We start from the raw sequence: 20,456 nt of genomic DNA on the forward strand, positions 1-20,456 counted from the left end.
TGAGGCAGGACAGTGGGAGGGGCCAGAGATCAGAGACAGGTGAGGCAGGACAATGGGAGCGACCAGAGACCAGAGACAGGTGAGGCAGGACAGTGGGAGTTACCAGAGACCATAGACAGGTGAGGTATGACATTGGGAGGGACCAGATACCAGAGACAAGTGAGGCAGGACTGTGGGACCAGAGACCAGAGACAGCTGAGGCAGGGCTGTGGGAGAGACCAGAGACAGGTGAGGCAGGACAGTGGGAGAGACCAGAGTCCAGAGACAGGTGAGGCAGGACTGTGGGACCAGAGACCAGAGACAGGTGAGGCAGGACTGGGGGAGAGACCAGAGACCAGAGACAGGTGAGGCAGGACAGTGGGAGGGACCAGAGACGAGAGACAGGTGAGGCAGGACTGGGGGAGAGACCAGAGACCAGAGACAGGTGAGGCAGGACAGTGGGAAAGACAAGAGATCAGAGACAGTTGAGGCAGGACTTTTGGAGAGAACAGAGACAGGTGAGGCAGGAGAGTGAGAGATTCCAGAGACATGTGAGGCAGGACTGTGAGACCAGAGACCAGAGACAGGTAAGGCAGGACAGTGGGAGGGGCCAGAGATCAGAGACAGGTGAGGCAGGACAATGGGAGCGACCAGAGACCAGAGACAGGTGAGGCAGGACAGTGGGAGGGACCAGAGACCAGAGACAGGTGAGGCAGGACAGTGGGAGGGACCAGAGGCCAGAGAAAGGTGAGGCAGGAATGGGGGAGAGACCAGAGACCAGAGACAGGTGAGGCAGGACAGTGGGAGAGACTAGAGACCAGAGACAGGTGAGGCAGGACTGTGGGAATGACCAGAGACCAGAGACAGGTGAGGCAGGACTGTGAGACCAGAGACAGGTGAGGAAGGAGAGTGGGAGAGACCAGAGACAGGTGAGGCAGGACTGTGGGAAAGACAAGAGACCAGAGACAGGTGAGGCAGGACTGTGAGACCAGAGACAGGTGTGGAAGGAGAGTGGGAGAGACCAGAGACAGGTGAGGCAGGACAGTGGGAGAGACCAGAGACAGGTGAGGCAGTACAGTGGGAGAGACCACAGACGAGAGACAGGTGAGGCAGGACTGTGATACCAGAGACCAGAGACAGGTGAGGCAGGACTGGGGGAGAGACCAGAGACCACAGACAGGTGAGGCAGGACAGTGGGAGCGACTAGAGACCAGAGACATGTGAGGCAGGACTGGGGGAGAGACCAGAGACCAGAGAAAGGTGAGGCAGGATTGTGGGAAGACAAGAGACCAGAGACAGGTGAGGCAGGACTGTTGGAGAGACCAGAGACAGGTGAGGCAGGACTGTGGGAGAGACCAGAGACAGGTGAGGCAGGACTGTGAGACCAGAGACCAGGAACAGGTGAAGCAGGAGAGTGAGAGAGTCCAGAGACAGGTGAGGCAGGACAGTGGGAGGGACCAGAGACCAGAGACAGTTGAGGCAGGACAGTGGGAGGCACCAGAGACTAGAGACAGGTGATGGGGGACAGTAGGAAAGACCAGAGAGCAGAGACAAGTGAGGCAGGACTGTGGGACCAGAGACCAGAGACAGGTGAGGCAGGACTGTGAGACCAGAGACAGGTGAGGAAGGAGAGTGGGAGAGACCAGAGACAGGTGAGGCAGGACAGTGGGAGAGATCAGAGGCCAGTGACAGGTGAGGCAGGACTGCGGGAGAGATCAGAGGCCAGAGACAGGTGAGGCAGGACTGTTAGGAGAGTCCAGAGACAGGTGAGGCAGGACAGTGGGAGAGTCCAGAGACCAGAGACAGGTGAGGCAGGACTGTGGGACCAGAGACCAGAGACAGGTGAGGCAGGACTGGGGGAGAGACCAGAGACCAGAGACAGGTGAGGCAGTATTGTGGGAAGTCAAGAGACCTGAGACAGGTGAGGCAGGACAATGGGAGCGACCAGAGACCAGAGACAGGTGAGGCAGGACAGTGGGAGGTACCAGAGATCAGAGACAGGTGAGGCAGGACAATGGGAGCGACCAGAGACCAGATACAGGTGAGGCAGGACAGTGGGAGGGGCCAGAGATCAGAGACAGGTGAGGCAGGACAATGGGAGCGACCAGAGACCAGAGACAGGTGAGGCAGGACAGTGGGAGGGGCCAGAGATCAGAGACAGGTGAGGCAGGACAATGGGAGCGACCAGAGACCAGAGACAGGTGAGGCAGGACAGTGGGAGGGGCCAGAGATCAGAGACAGGTGAGGCAGGGCTGTGGGAGAGATCAGAGGTCTGAGACAGGTGAGGCAGGACTGTGGGAGAGACCAGAGACAGGTGAGGCAGGACAGTGGGAGAGACGAGAGTCCAGAGACAGGTGAGGCAGGACTGTGGGACCAGAGACCAGAGACAGGTGAGGCAGGACTGGGGAGAGACCAGAGACCAGAGACAGGTGAGGCAGGACAGTGGGAGGGACCAGAGACGAGAGACAGGTGAGGCAGGACTGGGGGAAAGACCAGAGACAGGTGAGGCAGGACAGTGGGAGAGACCAGAGACCAGAGACAGGTGATGCAGGACAGTGGGAAAGACCAGAGACCAGAGACAGGTGAGGCAGGACTGTGGGAAAGACCAGAGACCAGAGACAGGTGAGGCAGGACTGTGAGACCAGAGACAGGTGAGGAAGGAGAGTGGGAGAGACCAGAGACAGGTGAGGCAGGACTGTGGGAAAGACAAGAGACCAGAGACAGGTGAGGCAGGACTGTGAGACCAGAGACAGGTGTGGAAGGAGAGTGGGAGAGACCAGAGACAGGTGAGGCAGGACAGTGGGAGAGACCAGAGACAGGTGAGGCAGTACAGTGGGAGAGACCAGAGACCAGAGACAGGTGAGGCAGGACTGTGATACCGGAGACCAGAGACAGGTGAGGCAGGACTGGGGGAGAGACCAGAGACCAGAGACAGGTGAGGCAGGACAGTGGGAGCGACCAGAGACCAGAGACAGGTGAGGCAGGACTGGGGGAGAGACCGGAGACCAGAGAAAGGTGAGGCAGGATTGTGGGAAGACAAGAGACCAGAGACAGGTGAGGCAGGACTGTTGGAGAGACCAGAGACAGGTGAGGCAGGACTGTGGGAGAGACCAGAGACAGGTGAGGCAGGACTGTGAGACCAGAGACCAGGAACAGGTGAAGCAGGAGAGTGAGAGAGTCCAGGGACAGGTGAGGCAGGACAGTGGGAGGGACCAGAGACCAGAGACAGCTGAGGCAGGACAGTGGGAGGCACCAGAGACTAGAGACAGGTGATGGGGGACAGTGGGAAAGATCAGAGAGCAGAGACAAGTGAGGCAGGACTGTGGGACCAGAGACCAGAGACAGGTGAGGCAGGACTGTGAGACCAGAGACAGGTGAGGAAGAAGAGTGGGAGAGACCAGAGACAGGTGAGCCAGGACTGGGGGAGAGACCAGAGACCAGAGAAAGGTGAGGCAGGACTGTGGGAAATACCAGAGACCAGAGAGAAGTGAGGCAGGACTGTTGGAGAGACCAGAGACAGGTGAGGCAGGACTGTGGGATAGACCAGAGACAGGTGCGGCGGGAGAGTGAGAGAGACCAGAGACAGGTGAGGCAGGACTGTGAGACCAGAGACCAGAGACAAGTGAGGCAGGACAGTGGGAGGGGCCAGAGACCAGAGACAGGTGAGGCAGGACAGTTGGAGCGACCAGAGACCAGAGACAGGTGAGGCAGGACAGTGGGAGGGACCAGAGACCAGAGACAGGTGAGGCAGGACAGTGGGAGGGGCCAGAGACCAGAGACAGGTGAGGCAGGACAGTTGGAGCGACCAGAGACAAGAGACAGGTGAGGCAGGACAGTGCGAGGGACCAGAGACCAGAGAAAGGTGAGGCAGGACTGTGGGAAATACCAGAGACCAGAGACAAGTGAGGCAGGACTGTGGGACCAGAGACCAGAGACAGCTGAGGCAGGGCTGTGGGAAAGACGAGACCAGAGACAGGTGACGCAGTACTGTGAGACCAGAGACAGGTGAGGCAGGACAGTGGGAGAGATCAGAGGCCAGTGACAGGTGAGGCAGGACTGTGGGAGAGATCAGAGTTCAGAGACAGGTGAGGCAGGACTTTTGGAGAGACCAGAGACAGGTGAGGCAGGAGAGTGAGAGATTCCAGAGACATGAGAGGCAGGACTGTGAGACCAGAGACCAGAGACAGGTGAGGCAGGACAGTGGGAGGGGCCAGAGATCAGAGACAGGTGAGGCAGGACAATGGGAGCGACCAGAGACCAGAGACAGGTGAGGCAGGACAGTGGGAGTTACCAGAGACCATAGACAGGTGAGGTATGACATTGGGAGGGACCAGATACCAGAGACAAGTGAGGCAGGAGTGTGGGACCAGAGACCAGAGACAGCTGAGGCAGGGCTGTGGGAGAGACCAGAGACAGGTGAGGCAGGACAGTGGGAGAGACCAGAGTCCAGAGACAGGTGAGGCAGGACTGTGGGACAAGAGACCAGAGACAGGTGAGGCAGGACTGGGGGAGAGACCAGAGACCAGAGACAGGTGAGGCAGGACAGTGGGAGGGACCAGAGACGAGAGACAGGTGAGGCATGACTGGGGGAGAGACCAGAGACCAGAGACAGGTGAGGCAGGACAGTGGGAAAGACAAGAGACCAGAGACAGTTGAGGCAGGACTTTTGGAGAGAACAGAGACAGGTGAGGCAGGAGAGTGAGAGATTCCAGAGACATGTGAGGCAGGACTGTGAGACCAGAGACCAGAGACAGGTAAGGCAGGACAGTGGGAGGGGCCAGAGATCAGAGACAGGTGAGGCAGGACAATGGGAGCGACCAGAGACCAGAGACAGGTGAGGCAGGACAGTGGGAGGGACCAGAGACCAGAGACAGGTGAGGCAGGACAGTGGGAGGGACCAGAGGCCAGAGAAAGGTGAGGCAGGAATGGGGGAGAGACCAGAGACCAGAGACAGGTGAGGCAGGACAGTGGGAGAGACTAGAGACCAGAGACAGGTGATGCAGGACAGTGGGAAAGACCAGAGACCAGAGACAGGTGAGGCAGGACTGTGGGAAAGACCAGAGACCAGAGACAGGTGAGGCAGGACTGTGAGACCAGAGACAGGTGAGGAAGGAGAGTGGGAGAGACCAGAGACAGGTGAGGCAGGACTGTGGGAAAGACAAGAGACCAGAGACAGGTGAGGCAGGACTGTGAGACCAGAGACAGGTGTGGAAGGAGAGTGGGAGAGACCAGAGACAGGTGAGGCAGGACAGTGGGAGAGACCAGAGACAGGTGAGGCAGTACAGTGGGAGAGACCACAGACGAGAGACAGGTGAGGCAGGACTGTGATACCAGAGACCAGAGACAGGTGAGGCAGGACTGGGGGAGAGACCAGAGACCAGAGACAGGTGAGGCAGGACAGTGGGAGCGACCAGAGACCAGAGACATGTGAGGCAGGACTGGGGGAGAGACCAGAGACCAGAGAAAGGTGAGGCAGGATTGTGGGAAGACAAGAGACCAGAGACAGGTGAGGCAGGACTGTTGGAGAGACCAGAGACAGGTGAGGCAGGACTGTGGGAGAGACCAGAGACAGGTGAGGCAGGACTGTGAGACCAGAGACCAGGAACAGGTGAAGCAGGAGAGTGAGAGAGTCCAGAGACAGGTGAGGCAGGACAGTGGGAGGGACCAGAGACCAGAGACAGCTGAGGCAGGACAGTGGGAGGCACCAGAGACTAGAGGCAGGTGATGGGGGACAGTGGGAAAGACCAGAGAGCAGAGACAAGTGAGGCAGGACTGTGGGACCAGAGACCAGAGACAGGTGAGGCAGGACTGTGAGACCAGAGACAGGTGAGGAAGGAGAGTGGGAGAGACCAGAGACAGGTGAGGCAGGACAGTGGGAGAGATCAGAGGCCAGTGACAGGTGAGGCAGGACTGCGGGAGAGATCAGAGGCCAGAGACAGGTGAGGCAGGACTGTTAGGAGAGTCCAGAGACAGGTGAGGCAGGACAGTGGGAGAGTCCAGAGACCAGAGACTGGTGAGGCAGGACTGTGGGACCAGAGACCAGAGACAAGTGAGGCAGGACTGGGGGAGAGACCAGAGACCAGAGACAGGTGAGGCAGTATTGTGGGAAGTCAAGAGACCTGAGACAGGTGAGGCAGGACAATGGGAGCGACCAGAGACCAGAGACAGGTGAGGCAGGACAGTGGGAGGTACCAGAGATCAGAGACAGGTGAGGCAGGACAATGGGAGCGACCAGAGACCAGATACAGGTGAGGCAGGACAGTGGGAGGGGCCAGAGATCAGAGACAGGTGAGGCAGGACAATGGGAGCGACCAGAGACCAGAGACAGGTGAGGCAGGACAGTGGGAGGGGCCAGAGATCAGAGACAGGTGAGGCAGGACAATGGGAGCGACCAGAGACCAGAGACAGGTGAGGCAGGACAGTGGGAGGGGCCAGAGATCAGAGACAGGTGAGGCAGGGCTGTGGGAGAGATCAGAGGTCTGAGACAGGTGAGGCAGGACTGTGGGAGAGACCAGAGACAGGTGAGGCAGGACAGTGGGAGAGACGAGAGTCCAGAGACAGGTGAGGCAGGACTGTGGGACCAGAGACCAGAGACAGGTGAGGCAGGACTGGGGAGAGACCAGAGACCAGAGACAGGTGAGGCAGGACAGTGGGAGGGACCAGAGACGAGAGACAGGTGAGGCAGGACTGGGGGAAAGACCAGAGACAGGTGAGGCAGGACAGTGGGAGAGACCAGAGACCAGAGACAGGTGATGCAGGACAGTGGGAAAGACCAGAGACCAGAGACAGGTGAGTCAGGACTGTGGGAAAGACCAGAGACCAGAGACAGGTGAGGCAGGACTGTGAGACCAGAGACAGGTGAGGAAGGAGAGTGGGAGAGACCAGAGACAGGTGAGGCAGGACTGTGGGAAAGACAAGAGACCAGAGACAGGTGAGGCAGGACTGTGAGACCAGAGACAGGTGTGGAAGGAGAGTGGGAGAGACCAGAGACAGGTGAGGCAGGACAGTGGGAGAGACCAGAGACAGGTGAGGCAGTACAGTGGGAGAGACCAGAGACCAGAGACAGGTGAGGCAGGACTGTGATACCGGAGACCAGAGACAGGTGAGGCAGGACTGGGGGAGAGACCAGAGACCAGAGACAGGTGAGGCAGGACAGTGGGAGCGACCAGAGACCAGAGACAGGTGAGGCAGGACTGGGGGAGAGACCAGAGACCAGAGAAAGGTGAGGCAGGATTGTGGGAAGACAAGAGACCAGAGACAGGTGAGGCAGGACTGTTGGAGAGACCAGAGACAGGTGAGGCAGGACTGTGGGAGAGACCAGAGACAGGTGAGGCAGGACTGTGAGACCAGAGACCAGGAACAGGTGAAGCAGGAGAGTGAGAGAGTCCAGGGACAGGTGAGGCAGGACAGTGGGAGGGACCAGAGACCAGAGACAGCTGAGGCAGGACAGTGGGAGGCACCAGAGACTAGAGACAGGTGATGGGGGACAGTGGGAAAGATCAGAGAGCAGAGACAAGTGAGGCAGGACTGTGGGACCAGAGACCAGAGACAGGTGAGGCAGGACTGTGAGACCAGAGACAGGTGAGGAAGGAGAGTGGGAGAGACCAGAGACAGGTGAGGCAGGACAGTGGGAGAGATCAGAGGCCAGTGACAGGTGAGGCAGGACTGCCGGAGAGATCAGAGGCCAGAGACAGGTGAGGCAGGACTGTTAGGAGAGACCAGAGACAGGTGAGGCAGGACAGTGGGAGAGACCAGAGACCAGAGACAGGTGAGGCAGGACTGTGGGACCAGAGACCAGAGACAGGTGAGGCAGGACTGGGGGAGAGACCAGAGAGCAGAGACAGGTGAGGCAGGACTGTGGGAGGGACCAGAGACCAGAGACAGGTGAGGCAGGACTGGGGGAGAGACCAGAGACCAGAGACAGGTGAGGCAGTATTGTGGGAAGTCAAGAGACCAGAGACAGGTGAGGCAGGACTGTTGGAGAGACCAGAGACAGGTGAGGCAGGACAGTGGGATAGACCAGAGACAGGTGAGGCAGGAGAGTGAGAGAGACCAGAGACAGGTGAGGCAGGACAGTGGGAGGGGCCGGAGACCAGAGACAGGTGAGGCATGACAGTGGGAGCGACCAGAGACCAGAGACAGGTGAGGCAGGACAGTGGGAAGGGCCGGAGACCAGAGGCAGGTGAGGCAGGACAGTGGGAGCGAACAGAGACCAGAGACAGGTGAGGCAGGACAGTGGGAGGGACCAGAGACCGGAGTCAGGTGAGGCAGGACAGTGGGAGGGACCAGATACCAGAGACAGGTGAGGCAGGACAGTGGGAGGGACCAGAGATCAGAGACAGGTGAGGCAGGACAGTGGGAGGGACCAGAGACCAGAGACATGTGAGGCAGGACTGTTGGAGAGACCAGAGACCAGAGACAGGTGAGGCAGGACTGTTGGAGAGACCAGAGACAGGTGAGGCAGGACTGTGGGAAATACCAGAGACCAGAGACAAGTGAGGCAGGACTGTGGGAGGGACCAGAGACCAGAGAAAGGTGAGGCAGGACTGGGGGAGAGACCAGAGACCAGAGACAGGTGAGGCAGGACTGTTGGAGAGACCAGAGACAGGTGAGGCAGGAGAGTGAGAGATTCCAGAGACATGTGAGGCAGGACTGTGAGACCAGAGACCAGAGACAGGTGAGGCAGGACAGTGGGAGGGGCCAGAGATCAGAGACAGGTGAGGCAGGACAATGGGAGCGACCAGAGACCAGAGACAGGTGAGGCAGGACAGTGGGAGTTACCAGAGACCATAGACAGGTGAGGTATGACAGTGGGAGGGACCAGATACCAGAGACAAGTGAGGCAGGACTGTGGGACCAGAGACCAGAGACAGCTGAGGCAGGGCTGTGGGAGAGACCAGAGACAGGTGAGGCAGGACAGTGGGAGAGACCAGAGTCCAGAGACAGGTGAGGCAGGACTGTGGGACCAGAGACCAGAGACAGGTGAGGCAGGACTGGGGGAGAGACCAGAGACCAGAGACAGGTGAGGCAGGACAGTGGGAGGGACCAGAGACGAGAGACAGGTGAGGCAGCACTGGGGGAGAGACCAGAGACCAGAGACAGGTGAGGCAGGACAGTGGGAAAGACAAGGGACCAGAGACAGTTGAGGCAGGACATTTGGAGAGAACAGAGACAGGTGAGGCAGGAGAGTGAGAGATTCCAGAGACATGTGAGGCAGGACTGTGAGACCAGAGACCAGAGACAGGTGAGGCAGGACAGTGGGAGGGGCCAGAGATCAGAGACAGGTGAGGCAGGACAATGGGAGCGACCAGAGACCAGAGAAAGGTGAGGCAGGACAGTGGGAGGGACCAGAGACCAGAGACAGGTGAGGCAGGACAGTGTTGAGGGACCAGAGACCAGAGACGGGTGAGGCAGGATTGTGGGAAAGACAAGAGACCAGAGACAGGTGAGGCAGGACTGTGGGAGCTACCAGAGACAGGAGAGGCGGGACTGTGAGAGAGACCAGAAACCAGAGATAGGTGAGGCAGGACTGTGGGAAAGACCAGAGACAGGTGAGGCAGGACAGTGGGAGAGACCAGAGATCAGAGACAGGTGATGCAGGACAGTGGGAAAGACCAGAGACCAGAGACAGGTGAGGCAGGACTGTGGGAAAGACCAGAGACCAGAGACAGGTGAGGCAGGACTGTGAGACCAGAGACAGGTGAGGAAGGAGAGTGGGAGAGACCAGAGACAGGTGAGGCAGGACTGTGGGAAAGACAAGAGACCAGAGACAGGTGAGGCAGGACTGTGAGACCAGAGACAGGTGTGGAAGGAGAGTGGGAGAGACCAGAGACAGGTGAGGCAGGACAGTGGGAGAGACCAGAGACAGGTGAGGCAGTACAGTGGGAGAGACCAGAGACCAGAGACAGGTGAGGCAGGACTGGGGGAGAGACCAGAGACCAGAGACAGGTGATGCAGGACAGTGGGAGCGACCAGAGACCAGAGACAGGTGAGGCAGGACTGGGGGAGAGACCAGAGACCAGAGAAAGGTGAGGCAGGATTGTGGGAAGACAAGAGACCAGAGACAGGTGAGGCAGGACTGTTGGAGAGACCAGAGACAGGTGAGGCAGGACTGTGGGAGAGACCAGAGACAGGTGAGGCAGGACTGTGAGACCAGAGACCAGGAACAGGTGAAGCAGGAGAGTGAGAGAGTCCAGAGACAGGTGAGGCAGGACAGTTGGAGAGACCAGAGACAGGTGAGGCAGGACTGGGGGAGCTACCAGAGACAGGAGAGGCGGGACTTTGAGAGAGAACAGAAACCAGAGATAGGTGAGGCAGGACTGTGGGAAAGACCAGAGACAGGTGAGGCAGGACAGTGGGAGAGACCAGAGACCAGAGACAGGTGATGCAGGACAGTGGGAAAGACCAGAGACCAGAGACAGGTGAGGCAGGACTGTGGGAAAGACCAGAGACCAGAGACAGGTGAGGCAGGACTGTGGGAGGGACCAGAGACCAGAGACAGCTGAGGCAGGACAGTGGGAGGCACCAGAGACTAGAGGCAGGTGATGGGGGACAGTGGGAAAGACCAGAGAGCAGAGACAAGTGAGGCAGGACTGTGGGACCAGAGACCAGAGACAGGTGAGGCAGGACTGTGAGACCAGAGACAGGTGAGGAAGGAGAGTGGGAGAGACCAGAGACAGGTGAGGCAGGACAGTGGGAGAGATCAGAGGCCAGTGACAGGTGAGGCAGGACTGCGGGAGAGATCAGAGGCCAGAGACAGGTGAGGCAGGACTGTTAGGAGAGACCAAAGACAGGTGAGGCAGGACAGTGGGAGAGACCAGAGACCAGAGACAGGTGAGGCAGGACTGTGTGACCAGAGACCAGAGACAGGTGAGGCAGGACTGTGGGAGAGACCAGAGACCAGAGACAGGTGAGGCAGGACTGTGGGAGGGACCAGAGACCAGAGACAGGTGAGGCAGGACTGGGGGAGAGACCAGAGACCAGAGACAGGTGAGGCAGTATTGTGGGAAGTCAAGAGACCAGAGACAGGTGAGGCAGGACTGTTGGAGAGGCCAGAGACAGGTGAGGCAGGACAGTGGGATAGACCAGAGACAGGTGAGGCAGGAGAGTGAGAGAGACCAGAGACAGGTGAGGCAGGACAGTGGGAGGGGCCGGAGACCAGAGACAGGTGAGGCATGACAGTGGGAGCGACCAGAGACCAGAGACAGGTGAGGCAGGACAGTGGGAGGGGCCGGAGACCAGAGGCAGGTGAGGCAGGACAGTGGGAGCGAACAGAGACCAGAGACAGGTGAGGCAGGACAGTGGGAGGGACCAGAGACCGGAGTCAGGTGAGGCAGGACAGTGGGAGGGACCAGATACCAGAGACAGGTGAGGCAGGACAGTGGGAGGGACCAGAGATCAGAGACAGGTGAGGCAGGACAGTGGGAGGGACCAGAGACCAGAGACAGGTGAGGCAGGACTGTTGGAGAGACCAGAGACAGGTGAGGCAGGACTGTGGGAAATACCAGAGACCAGAGACAAGTGAGGCAGGACTGTGGGAGGGACCAGAGACCAGAGAAAGGTGAGGCAGGACTGGGCGAGAGACCAGAGACCAGAGACAGGTGAGGCAGGACTGTTGGAGAGACCAGAGACAGGTGAGGCAGGACTGTGGGAAATACCAGAGACCAGAGACAAGTGAGGCAGGACTGTGGGAGGGACCAGAGACCAGAGAAAGGTGAGGCAGGACTGTAGGACCAGAGACCAGAGACAGGTGAGGCTGGACAGTTGGAGAGACCAGAGACAGGGGAGGCAGGACTGTGGGAAATACCAGAGACCAGAGACAGGTGAGGCAGGACTGTAGGACCAGAGACCAGAGACAGGTGAGGCAGGACTGTAGGACCAGAGACCAGAGACAGGTGAGGCAGGACAGTTGGAGAGACCAGAGACAGGGGAGGCAGGACTGTGGGAAATACCAGAGACCAGAGACAGGTGAGGCAGGACTGTGAGACCGGAGACAGGTGAGGCAGGACTGTGGGAGAGATCAGAGGCCAGAGAGGTGAGGCAGGACTGTGGGAGAGACCAGAGACAGGTGAGGCAGGACAGTGGTAGAGACCAGAGACCAGAGAAAGGTGAGGCAGGACTGTAGGACCAGAGACCAGAGACAGGTGAGGCTGGACAGTTGGAGAGACCAGAGACAGGGGAGGCAGGACTGTGGGAAATACCAGAGACCAGAGACAGGTGAGGCAGGACTGTAGGACCAGAGACCAGAGACAGGTGAGGCAGGACTGTAGGACCAGAGACCAGAGACAGGTGAGGCAGGACAGTTGGAGAGACCAGAGACAGGGGAGGCAGGACTGTGGGAAATACCAGAGACCAGAGACAGGTGAGGCAGGACTGTGAGACCGGAGACAGGTGAGGCAGGACTGTGGGAGAGATCAGAGGCCAGAGAGGTGAGGCAGGACTGTGGGAGAGACCAGAGACAGGTGAGGCAGGACAGTGGTAGAGACCAGAGACCAGAGACAGGTGAGGCAGGACTGTGGGACCAGAGACCAGAGACAGGTGAGGCAGGACTGGGGGAGAGACCAGAGACCAGAGACAGGTGAGGCAGGACAGTGGGAGGGACCAGAGACCAGAGACAGGTGAGGCAGGATTGTGGGAGAGTCCAGAGACAGGTGAGGCAAGACTGTGAGACCAGAGACCAGGGACAGGTGAGGCAGGACTGTGAGACCAGAGACCAGGGACAGGTGAGGCAGGAATGTGAGAGAGTCCAGAGACAGGTGAGGCAGGACTGTGAGACCAGAGACCAGGGACAGGTGAGACAGGACTGTGAGAGAGGCCAGGGACAGGTGAGGCAGGACTGTGGGACCAGAGACCATGGACAGGTGAGGCAGGACTGTGAGAGAGTCCAGCGACAGGTGAGGCAGGACTGTCAGAGAGTCCAGAGACAGGTGACGCAGGACTGTGGGACCAGAGACTATCCAAGAGTAAAACTCAGAGCTGAGGATTCTGATTCAGATTTACTTATCAGATGTACATTGAAACATACAGTGAAATTTGTCACACACGAGGAAATCTGCAGATTCTGGAAATTCGGGCAACACACGCAAAATGCTGTTGGAATATAGCCCGCCAGGCAGCGTCTATAGGAAGAAGTACCGTTGGCTTTTCGGGCCCAAACCCTTCGTCTGGACTAACATATGCTCTCAGTGTGAAACGTCGACTGTACTTCTTCCTATAGATGCTGCCTGGCCTCTTGCGTTCCACCAGCATTTTGAGTGAAGTGTGTCACTTGCATTAACAATTAACACAACCTGGGGGTTGGGAACACTTTTTGGCTCCAAGTGTTGCCATTTTCCAGTGCTAACATAGTGTGCCCACAATGCTTGGCAGAACAAAACAGAATATAATAAGGAACAGAACAACAGCAGCAAAGCATAACAGACTCCTGTTCTATTCTGACGGTTAGCTGGAACTTTGGACATGATAACTAACTAGTCTCTTCATGCCTGCTGCTTGTACAGACATCCGTTCCTGGGACACACCAACTGGGACAGCTTACATCCATAGATGTCGCTCGTTCATGTTGCTTTCAACTGCAAGGCGGAACTGGACTCGAGGAGCTGGGCAGTGAAAGCAGAGGCTGTAAGAAGGGGGGACCTAAAAGGAGAATCAAGCAGACAGTGTGTTTCCAGTTATTCAGTTATAGACCCATAACATTATGTAATTGAACTTACTTTACCAGTTGTTAACTGTATTTGTTCTAGATTAAGCTTAGTGTTAACAGTTGATGATTAGAAATGATACAATACTGTGCACTTTTGAATATAGTTGCATGCAGATAACAAGAAGGAAGTATGTTTCAATGTCTGACTTGTCTATTTGTCTCGCAGCTGAGTTTTTCTGGTGTTGGTGTAGAGTAATGTGTGATAACATGGGCATATTTCACAAACACTGACATTCAGTTGGGGTTTACTCTCAGAGGCTGGTCTGACATGGTGATGCAATAGCGTTAAGTTTTTTTTATCGCGCTTTGTTCAGTGTTTGGCCGACAATAAAGCAGTTGTTACGGTTTCCTTTAAACTAAAGGAAACTAAACTAAACTAAACTAAAGCAGTTGTTACGGTTTGTCAAATCTTATTGAATTTTTTGAAGTTACAAGGAAAGTTGACAAGGGTAAAGCAGTGGATGTTGTCTATATGGACTTCAGTAAGGTCTTTGACAAGGTTCCACACGGAAGGTTAGATAGGAAGGTTCAATCATTAAGTATTAATATTGAAGTAGTAAAATGGATCCAACAGCGTCTGGATGGGAGATGCCAGAGAGTAGTGGTGGATAACTGTTTGTCAGGTTGGAGGCCGGTGACTAGTGGTGTGCCTCAAGGATCTGTACTGGGTCTAATGTTGTTTGTCATATACATTAATGATCTGGATGATGGGGAGGTAAATTGGATTAGTAAGTATGCAGATGATACTAAGTTAGGTGGCTTTGTGGATAATGAGGTAGGTTTTCATAGTTTGCAGAGAGGTTTAGGCCAGTTAGAAGAGTGGGCTGAGCGATGGCAGATGGAGTTTAATGCTGATAAGTGTGAGGTGCTACATTTTGGTAGGAATAATCCAAATAGGACATACATGGTAAATGGTAGGGCATTGAAGAATGCAGTAGAACAGAGTGATCTAGGAATAATGGTGCATAGTTCCATGAAGGTGGAATCTCATGTGGATAGGGTGGTGAAGAATGTTTTTTGTATGTTGGCCTTTATAAATCAGAGCATTGAGTATAGGAGTTGGGATGTAATGCTAAAATTTTACAGGGCATTGGTAAGGCCGAATTTGTATTGTGTACAGTTCTGGTCACTGAATTATAGGAAAGATGTCGACAAAATAGAGAGAGTACAGAGAATATTTACTGGAATGTTACCTGGGTTTCAGCATCTAAGTTACAGGGAAAGATTGAGCAAGCTAGGTCTTTAATCTTTGGAGTGTAGAAGGTTGAGGGGGGACTTGATAGAGGTATTGAAAATTATGAGGGGGATAGATAGAGTTGACGTAGATAGGCTTTTTCCATTGAGAGTAGGGGAGATTCAATCAAGAGGACATGAGTTGAGACTTAGGGGGCAAAAGTTTCAGGGTTACTTGAGGGGGAATTTCTTTACTCAGAGAGTGGTAGCTGTGTGGAACGAGCTTCCAGTAGAAGTGGTAGAGGCAGGTTCGGTATTGTCATTTAAAGTAAAATTGGATAGGTATATGGACAGGAAAAGAATGGAGGGTTATGGGCTGAGTGCAAGTAAGCGTCGGCGGACTAGAAGGGCCGATATGGCCTGTTTCTGTGCTGTAATTGTTATATGGTTATATGGTTAAAAACACCTCTGCCATTTTATTTAGGAAAACCTACATTGGTGACCTTGATGCTCAAGGACATTCCAGAGTTATTGAACATGTCAGCCAAACGCAGTCACTAGGTTTGTACAAGCTGAGGCCCAATTTATGTTGGGAGAAGACTCTGCTGAAAACACCAGATATTACTATGTAATACTGTAGTACCACATAGTGGTGTGAACGTAGTGGTGTGGCTCAGTAATGTGATGTTACTACTACATAGTGGTGTGAAAACAGAAGTGTCATGTTCATATGTATTGGAATGGCTCAGTCATGTGATGTGACTACGTAGTGGTGTGGCTCAGTAGTGTGATGTTACTAGGTAGTGGTGAGAACGCCATAGTGTGATGTTACTATGTAGTGGTGTGGCTCAGTAGTGTGATGTTACTATGTAGTGGTGTGGCTCAGTAGTGTGACGTTATATGTAGTGGTGTTAACGCAGTAGTGTAATGTTACAACGTAGTGGTGAGAATGCAGTAGTGTGATGTTACTACTTAGAGGTGAGAACGCAGTAGTGTGATGTTACTACATAGTGGTGAGCACATAGTGGTGTGATGCTACAACATAGTGGAGTGAACGCAGTAGTGTGATGTTCCTACGTAGTGCTGTGAACACAGTAGTGTGATATTACTACATATTAGTGTGAACATAGTGGTGTGATGTTACTACGTAGTGGTGTGAACGCAGTAGTGTGATGTTACTATGTAGTGGTGTGAACGCAGTAGTGTGATGTTACTATGTATTGGTGTGTACGTAGTGGAGTGGCTCAGTAGTGTGATGTTACTACGTAGTGGTGTGAACGCAGCAGATTGATGTTACTAAGTAATGGTGAGAACGTAGTGGTGTGATGTTACTACGTCATGGTGAGAATGCAGCAGTGTGATGTTACTACGTAGTGGAGTGGCTCAGTAGTGTGACATTACTACGTAGTGGTGTGATTGCAGTAGTGTGATGTTACTACGTAGTGGTGTTGCTCAGTAGTGTGATGTTATTACATAGTGGTGTGGCTCTGTAGTGTGATGTTACTACGTAGTGGTGTGGCTCAGTGGTGTGATGTTACTCTGTAGTAGTGTGGCTCAGTACTGTGATGTTACCACGTAGTTGTGTGGCTCCGTAGTGTTATGTTAGTACGTAGTGGTGTGATCGCAGTAGTGTGATGTTACTACGTAGTGGTGAGAACGTGGTGGTGTGATGTTACTACGTAGTGGTGTGATCGCAGTAGTGTGATGTTACTACGTAGTGGTGTGAACGCAGTAGTGTGATGTTACTACGTAGTGGTGTGGCTCAGTAGTGTGACGTTACTATGTAGTGGTGGGAACACAGTAGAGTGCTGTTACTACTTGGTGCGAACACAGTTTTTTTAATTAAATCCTTTATTACAAATATCGGTGCTATACAATATATACAAAACAGTGGCAAACACAATTACTGCACTACAAATAGACAATAGACATTACACCAGAATGTTGCCATCCCTATCCACGATGGCATTTACACCCCGCGGAGCCCAATGGTCTCGAAACTCCTCCAAGGCTGCTGTGGACTGCACGTGTTCTTTTTCAATAGTTACCCGGGCACGAACATACCCCCTAAACATTGCCAGGCAGTCTGCCCGGGGAGATCCTCCCGCCACCCATTTCCAAGACCCTCGGTAGTGTGATGTTACTATGTAGTGGTGTGATCGCAGTAGTGTGATGTTACTACGTAGTCATGAGAACGTCGTGGTATGAACGCAGTTGTCTGATGTTATTATGTATTGGTTTGGCTCAGTATTGTGATGTTACTATGTAGTGGTGTGAACGCAGTAGTGTGATGTTACTACGTAGTGGCATGGCTCAGTACTGTGATGTTACCACGTAGTTGTGTGGCTCCATAGTATGATGTTACTACGTAGTGGTGAGAATGTAGAGGTGTGATGTTAGTACGTCATGGTGAGAACACAGTAGTGTGATGTTACTACGTAGTGGTGTGGCTCAGTAGTGTGACGTTACAACGTAGTGGTGTGATCGCAGTAGTGTGATGTTGCTAAGTAGTGGTGAGAACGTAGTGGTGTGAAGTTACTACGTAGTGGTGTTAACGCAGTAGTGTGATGTTACTACATAGTGGTGTGGCTCGGTAGTGTGATGTTACTATGTAGTGGTGTGAATGCAGTAGTGTGATGCTACTATGTAGTGGTGTGGCTCGGTAGAGTGATGTTACTATGTAGTGGTGTGGCTCAGTAGTTGTGATGTTTCTACATGTTTGCTACGTAGTGGTGAGAACATAGTGGTGTGATGTTTCTACATAGAGGTGTGGCTGAGTAGTGTGATGTTACTATGTAGTGGTGTGGCTCAGTAGTGTGATGTTACTACGTAGTGCTGTGAAAGCAGTAGTCTGACGTTACTATGTAGCGGTGTGGCTCAGTAGATTGACGTTACTATGTAGTGGTGTGAACGTAGTAGTGTGATGTTACTACATAGTGGTGTGGCTCGGTAGTGTGATGTTACTATGTAGTGGTGTGAACGCAGTAGTGTGATGCTACTACGTAGTGGTGTGGCTCGGTAGAGTGATGTTACTATGTAGTGGTGTGAACGCAGTAGTGTGATGTTACTACATAGTGGTGTGGCTCGGTAGTGTGATGATAAAACGTAGTGCTGTGGCTCAGTCGTGTGATGTTACTACATAGTCGGGTGAACGCAGTAGTGTGATGTTACTACGTAGTGGTGTGGCTCGGTAGTGTGATGTTACTATGTAGTGGTGTGAACGCAGTAGTGTGATGTTACTACATAGTGGTGTGGCTCGGTAGTGTGATGATAAAACGTAGTGCTGTGGCTCAGTCGTGTGATGTTACTATGTAGTGGTGTGGCTCAGTCGTGTGATGTTAGTATTTAGTGCTGTGAATAAAGTAGTCTGATGTTACTATGTAGTGGTGTGAACATAGTGGTGTGATGTTACTATGTAGTGGTGTGAACATAGTGGTGTGACGTTACTACGTAGTGGGGTGACTGCAGAAGTGTGAAGTTATTATGTAGTTGTGTGTCTCAGAAGTCTGACCTTACTATGTAGTGGTGTGAACGCAGTAGTGTGATGTTACTATGTAGTGGTGTGGCTCAGTAGTCTGATGTTACTACGTAGTGGTGTGGCTCAGTAGTCTGATGTTACTACGTAGTGGTGTGGCTCAGTAGTCTGATGTTACTACGTAGTGGTGTGGCTCAGTAGTTGTGATGTTACTATGTAGTGGTGTGGCTCAGATGTGTGATGTTACTATGTAGTGGTGTGAACGTAGTAGTGTGATGTTACTTTGTAGTGGTGTGGCTCAGTATTCTGATGTTACTATGTAGTGGTGTGAACCCAGTAGTGTGATGTTACTATGTAGTGGTGTGGCTCAGTGGTCAGATGTTACTATGTAGTGGTGTGGCTCAGAAGTGTGATGTTACTATGTAGTGGTGTGGCTCAGTAGACTGATGTTACTATGTAGTGGTGTGGCTCAGAAGTGTGATGTTACTATGTAGTGGTGTGGCTCAGTAGACTGATGTTACTATGTAGTGGTGTGGCTCAGAAGTGTGATGTTACTATGTAGTGGTGTGGCTCAGTAGACTGATGTTACTATGTAGTGGTGTGGCTCAGAAGTGTGATGTTACTATGTAGTGGTGTGGCTCAGTAGACTGATGTTACTATGTAGTGGTGTGGCTCAGTAGACTGATGTTACTGTGTAGTGGTGTGGCTCAGTAGTGTGATGTTACTATGTCGTGGTGAGAACGCCATTGTGTGATGTTACTACGTAGTGATGTGGCTAGGTAGTGTGATGTTACTATGTAGTGGTGTGAACGCAGTAGACTGATGTTACTGCGTAGTGGTATGGCTCAGTCATGGGACCTTACTATGTAGTGGTGTGAATGCAGTAGTCTAATGTTACTATGTAGTGGTGTGGCTCAGTAGTCTGTTGTTACTACATAGTGGTGTGGCTCAGAAGTCTGACCTTACTATGTAGTGGTGTGAATGCAGTAGTCTGATGTTACTATGTAGTGGTGTGAACATTGTGGTGTGATGTTAGTATGTAGTGGTGTGAACATAGTGGGGTGAAGTTACTACATAGTGGTGTGAACATAGTGGGGTGAAGTTACTACATAGTGGCTTGACCGCAGTAGTGTGATGTTATTAAGTAGTTGTGTGGCTCCGAAGTGTGAACTTACTATGTAGTGGTGTGAACGCAGTAGTGTGATGTTACTATGTAGTGGTGTGAATGCAGTAGTGTGATGTTACTACGTAGTTGTGTGGCTCATCAGTGTGATGTTACTATGTAGTGGTGAGAACGCCATAGTGTGAAGTTATTACGTAGTGGTGTAGCTCGTTAGTGTGATTTTACTACGTAGTTGTGTGAAGGCAGTAGTGTGATGTTACTAAGTAGTGGTGTGGCTCGGTAGTGTGTTGTTACTACGTAGTGGTGTGGCTCAGTCATGTTTCCTTACTATGTAGTGGTGTGAACATAGTGGTGTGATGTTACTATATAGTGGTGTGAACATAGTGGCGTGACGTTACTACGTAGTGGTGTGACCGCAGTAGAGTGATGTTACTACGTAGTGGTGTGACTCAGAAGTCTGACCTTACTATGTAGTGGTGTGATCGCAGTAGTGTGATGTTACTATGTAGTGGTGTGAATGCAGTAGTGTGATGTTACTACGTAGTGGTGTGGCTCAGTAGTGTGATGTTACTATGTCGTGGTGTGGCTCAGTCATGTTACCTTACTATGTAGTGGTGTGAACATAGTGGTGTGACGTTACTACGTAGTGGTGTGACCGCAGTAGTGTGATGTTATTATGTAGTGGTGTGAACGCAGTAGTGTGATGTTACTATGTAGTGGTGTGGCTCAGAAGTGTGACCTTACTATGTGCTGGTGTGAACGCAGTAGTCTGAAGTTACTATGTAGTGTTGTGGCTCAGTAGTGTGACGATATTCTGTAGAGGTGTGAATACAGTAGTGTGATGTTACTATTTCATGGTGTGGCTCAGTATTCTGATGGTACTATGTAGTGGAGTGAACCCACAAGTGTGATAGTTGTGTGGTTCAGTAGTGTGATGTTACTATGCAGTGGTGTGGCTCAGTTGTGTGATGCTACTATGTATTGGTGTTGCTCAGAAGTGTAAT

The sequence above is a fragment of the Hypanus sabinus genome, chromosome 4 (assembly GCF_030144855.1).
Source record: "Hypanus sabinus isolate sHypSab1 chromosome 4, sHypSab1.hap1, whole genome shotgun sequence".
NCBI classification, from domain to species: domain Eukaryota; kingdom Metazoa; phylum Chordata; class Chondrichthyes; order Myliobatiformes; family Dasyatidae; genus Hypanus; species Hypanus sabinus.